The sequence below is a fragment of the Cannabis sativa genome, chromosome 4 (assembly GCF_029168945.1).
Source record: "Cannabis sativa cultivar Pink pepper isolate KNU-18-1 chromosome 4, ASM2916894v1, whole genome shotgun sequence".
NCBI lineage: Eukaryota > Viridiplantae > Streptophyta > Magnoliopsida > Rosales > Cannabaceae > Cannabis > Cannabis sativa.
The window spans coordinates 67,496,277-67,502,276 of record NC_083604.1 but is presented as its reverse complement, the minus strand read 5'-3'; positions in this window follow the sequence as shown (position 1 = coordinate 67,502,276).

Below are 6,000 nucleotides of genomic sequence, written 5' to 3'. Positions count from 1 at the left end.
TCGATCAAGATTGGAATCCAGTGTTGTCCCGTTTAGGCGAGAGTCAAGGCTATTCTATCTTATGAGCTTCTACCATTGTTTCGCAATTTGCAAGTCAAATATGGTCGCCACCATTAGGGTGATCTATACCATATAAAACACTTACAAACCACTTATCATGCGAGATTAAACGGTGCGAAATTGCTAATGAACGTTCCTCCATTAGGGAGGATTACTCACTAAAACAAACGCGGTGTAAAACCCACAATGGAGATCGAATATCTTCATAATAATAAAGCTCATTCTTTAAAATGTATTTTCTTTATTATTCTAATAAATAAATCTCATTAAATTCTAAATTAAGAATTAAAATTCAAAAATAAGAATTTAATATAATATTTATAAAATTATACTTAGATGGTGATTGAAATAAAATAAATTATTTCTATCTTAGTAATAATCTTAAATATAAATATTAAGGAAATTAATTTAAGTTGAATTAAATTAAATAATTAGCAACTTAAAAATTTCCTTTGAGAATATATTTATTGAATTTCGAAAAATTAAGTATATATTAAAAATATACAATTTTCGAAAATAATAAAAAATAGAAAAGAAATACTTCAAGCAAAAATATCACCTATCTAGATTTTCTTTTGACTAGTTAATTCAATTTCTAATAATATATATATATATATTTTTAAATTCATTTATTTTAAATTAATCAATTAAATGAAAAAATCATTGATTGTAGTTGGTCCAAGAATTAATTAAAATAAATAATTAATTTACAACTCAATCTATTTTTCAAAATAAAAAAAAAATCGAAAATATTGCATAATTAAAATGCAAATTTCGAAATTGATTAATAAAATAAAGAAAAATATATATATATTGAAAATTATTTAAATTTAAGTTGAAAAATTAAATTTCAACCTAAAAATAATTTTTTATTTAATTAAGTGTCATGAAAAATCAATACATATTTAAGTATCATGATGAAAATCAACTTAGATATTTAGATTTTTCAAGTTAATTAAATGTATTAAATTCAAGAAATAATAATTAAGTGTAGAGAAGGCTTAATTATTTATTTCTAGTTTAATACTAGGAAAAAATATATTTAATAAAATTGTACCAAAATTAATTATTTAAATAATTAATTTCACAAAGTATAATTTTCCTATTTAAATATTAGAAATAATAAGTAGTCTAGAAATTACTATCTAGAAAATATCTTATTTGACTAAGTATCTTTTAAAAAAAAATTTGAAAAATATCTAATTTAAGTTATATAGAAAAAATCTAAAACTTAAATAATTTCAAATTTAGATTTAATTAAATATCAAAAATTAAGTTGTAACCACTTAATTTGAAGAAATCTTTTTAAAGTTAATATTTGAAAAGATATTAACCAAAAAATATTTAAAATATTCCATTTTAAGTTAATATTTGAAAAGATATTAACTTAAAAAATATCTTAAGAATCTTTAATAACTAATGCCTAGGATTCCTCAACTTGATTTAAAATTTAAATAAAATATTCAAATTTAAGTTAGATAAAAAAAATCAGTTGATACAACTAATTTATAACTTAAATAGGAATATTTAATTAAATAAGCTCAAGAAAGAATCTTAGTTAGTTAGAATTCTATATTTAATTAAATACAAGAAAAATACAAATAGTTTGTCTAGAAATAATATCTAAACTAAAAGTGTTTTTCTTAAAATTAACTTTAAAATATTAAAATGAAAATAAATTTCATATATTTTAAAAGTTAATTATGTTGCTAATTCAATTTTATTAGGTCAAACTAATATAATTAACCTAGTACAGTTATTTAAATCAGGCAAATGGGCCTTCACAATTGGGGTAGTTCATGTGAGGGGGTGCAGGGTTCAGTATGTCGTACCCACTTCTATGGCTCCCAACTCTCACACAAGGCCCAAAAGAGAGGAATTTAACCTTAAAATAAATAACTGTTATTAATTGAATAGGTCCAATAACTAAATGGACCTAAATAAAATCTATCATGGTGTGACATTTTATTTAGCAACAGCCTATATGTATCTATATTAAAACAAAATAAACATATAGGCTCACACAGGCACACTTTGGATGGATCCTATCATGTTGCTAGGTCATACACAGATGAAAGAAGATTGTAAAATTTACCTGCTACAAATTATTAACTTGACCAAGGGAGCCATCAGATCATTAGATCTGGCAAAAAGTAACCATGGCTATTTGCAATCAAGTAATAATAGGTTTTAAAAAACTTACATACAAGCTAAAACCACATACTCCTGCAACAAGGTTAGCTGGATAGTTGGAAGTAGGATTTATTTAATTTTAAATAAACAATTTCGAAAAATAAATAATTAAATAATTAAAAAATAATAATTTAATTTTCGAAAAATAAATAAAAAAAATAAATATTTATTTCGAAAATAAAAAATTTAAATTTCGAGATTATTTAAAAAAAAATATTTAAAATTAAACCTACTATTTTGAAAAATTAGGTTTCAACCAACCTAAATATCATTTCAAAAATTTGCTAACTACTTTTAAAAATTAAATGTTATTTTAAAAATAAAAATTAAATAAAAATTAGAAAAGATAAATGATATATCTTTTCAGATTTTAAATTTAATTTAAATAAATAAAATAACAAAATTCAAAAGTTAGCAAAATATCTTACATCCATTTAAAATTACATGATTATAAATATCTTATGTTAAATTTAAATAAGGTCAAAATATCTAAAAAAGATTTAATTTAAAAAAATATATATATAAAATCTGACCTTAAATTTAAAAAATAAGATAAGATATAATCAAATTTAAAATAAGATAGATTTTTTAAGCAAGAAGATAGATACTAATTCTATTCAAATTCAAATTACACTAATATCTTGAATTAAATTTAAAAAATATTAAATTAATTCAAAATGATAATTAGAATTGAATTAGGAATAGTAATAGTATATATACAAAACTATACAAAAAATCGGAAGTTAATTCCATAAAAAAGCATGAAAAATCGAAGTAAAACGAAAAAATTGTGAGCTGTACAGACAGTTTTCGCGATCGCAGGAAAATTTCAGCACAGCTCCGATTGTTTCGAATCTTCAAAAAATCATAACTAATTCAAATAAAATCGAAATTGAGTTCTGTAAAAGGCTAACTTGCTTAATTTTTACCATACTATCCAATAAAAATAATTCCAGAAACAGAATCGCAATTATTTTTAACGAAAATTTACAAACATCAATCAATCATCAAATAACACTCAATACAACATGATACCATCCAAAAACAAACAAACAATCGTTTTAAAGTCCAAATTTCATGTAAGTAAATCAATTACCATGGCTCTGACGCCAGTTGTTGGAATATATTTTACCAGGATCTTAGATCTACTCACAAGTATGTTGTTTAAACACCCTAAATATGAACTTTCTAAAACGATAAATTAAACACATATAAAGTTAAGAAAACCTTACATTGATGCAGCGAAATTAATGTCTCCTTCCACTCAGATCTCTAACCCTTGTATCCTTTCTGTAGCAGAGTATAATCAAGATCTGAGCCCGAATGTCCTTCTTCTTCAAGTTTGATCCTTCACAGTCTTCCAATCTATGATTGAGTTACTGCTTGCTGTGTGTGGGCACTTACTCTTTCACTAGGGTCACGAAATTGATGAAGGGAAAAGAGAGGGATGATTTCGGCCAGGTATAGAAAGTGGGGAAGGCTCAGTTTTTCTGAAGAGAGAAATTTCTGTCAGAAAAGGTTATTGAAAACTTGTCAAAGCATGTGTTGTGACTGAGCCATCACTTTCTATTTATAGGCAACTACTAGGTTTAGGTTAGGAATTATTTGGCATTAAAATAATGAAAATATTAATTTGAAAAACCTATTTAAGTGGTCGGCCATGGTGTAGTATTGGGCCTCACTTAATTTTGCAGTTTTACAAAATTTTATGTCTATTTTCTCAAAAATGCCAATTTTCTAATTCTAACCTTTTAAATGCCAAAACTAATTAGTTAATAACTAAAATAGATTATTAAATAATATTGTCATTTAATTTAATTATTAATTAGACATATAAAGTCCATTAATAAATAAATAAACCTAGAAACTCTTTTCTTTACAATTTCACCCCTGCTTAGTGAAAATTCATAAAATTAGACATAGTCTAACTTTAGAATTATAATTGATCAATCACGAATCAATTAATGAGTCTTACAAGCAGAATGTTCTCAACTAGAATGGGGACCATGGATCTATATGCTGAGCTTCCAATAAGTGAACCAAATTTACCAAGTAAATTCCTACTTATTAATTCTTCGTTGAATCCACTCTTAGAACTTAGAATTGCACTCTCAGACTTATATAGAGCATATTGTATGTTCCACGATATCAATATACTATCTCATTTAACCATTGTTATAATCTTATTGTGATTTAAAGATCCTCTATATAGATGATCTACATCGAGATGGGATTTCTTTACCGTTCTCACCCCTCAATGTATTTTGCCCCTTAAAACACTTAGCTACCTGTAAATGGTGTTTAGTGATCTAATGATTAGTCAGTTAAACAAGAGCTCATCCATTTAATTCTATTTGCTAAGCTCGAAGGGAATCATCACTTGACTTCTATACACCAGTAGAAGCTATAGATTCCATATTTATGTTCAGCACTCCCACTCAATCATACTATCATGTTCCCAAAATATACGTATCACCCTGACCCAAAAGTAGGCTTAACTAATAAATCAAAGAACATGAATAGCACTCCTGAGTTGAGCCCAAGCATATCAGGATTTAGATTCTTTTAATCTTAAGATCAACTACTGATATTGACTTGGAAAGATATGTGTAACGGTAAGTTTGTAATATCTTAACTTAGTTGCAATATTGGTCCAGTCCAATGTATACTCCATACATTCGAAACTAGGATACTTTACTAATGTCCTGGAAAGAACATAACACTTACTCCAAGTGTAAGTACACATCATCGCTGATTATCACATTAGTGTAAATCCAATAACACTGATGAAACAGGGACCAAAACTTTTGATTCATATGATCACAATCACATTCCACTGTGTTGACGATACTGTAATTGTGAATAAACATATGATCTGGATTTAACTGATTCTGTGTGTATGAATGTAATAAACATATTAAACCATTAGCATGTAAAATTCATGCAAACATCAATCACTTTAAATTTCTTATATTGATAACTAATCAGATTGTAAAGAGTTTTATTTAGGGCATAAAACCCAACAAACTCCTCATGTGTAGGACCTGAATAACGAACCCCCCCCCCCTCTCCACAGCAGCTAGAATTCTCGAGGCCTCTCCCATAGACATGATCGGCCTATTAGACGGCGAATTGTCACGTTTTTTCTGGTACCGAACACGATCACGGGGTGGCAAACTCGAAGCACACATCCAAGATCCATACCTCCCACGATCGGGTTTAGGATTATCCCCAACAAAGTCCCTCAAAGGACAATCCAATGCCTTATGCCCAATTATACCACAATCAAAACAAAAGTCAGGTAAATGTTCGTATTGAAATAAGAGTGAACCTCATTACCTAGCTCGTCCACCGCCACCCGCAGTCCTCTTTTAAGAGGTTCAGTGATATTCATCCGCACCCTCACCTTCATTGTGCCATTGACAAGCTTGATATCTTCAAGCTTACCAATCCTCTCGGCCCATTCTCGTGCAAACAATTCCGTCATGCACGCCAACAGAACGTTGTTGATCGATATCCAAAAGGACGTAAAATCAAAATTCATTTTCGAAATCTCTCCCAATCTCATTGGCTTCACAAAACAAATCAATTGTTTATCTATTGTCCACGGTCCGCCACCGTAAACCCGCTGCCTATCCTCGCGGCTACCGAAAACGAATCGGAAAACATTCTTGGAGCTCAATTCCTCCACCTGAAACCGATGGTTAAGTTTCCAAATCCCCTTCATAGCATTCTCAATTCCATCTT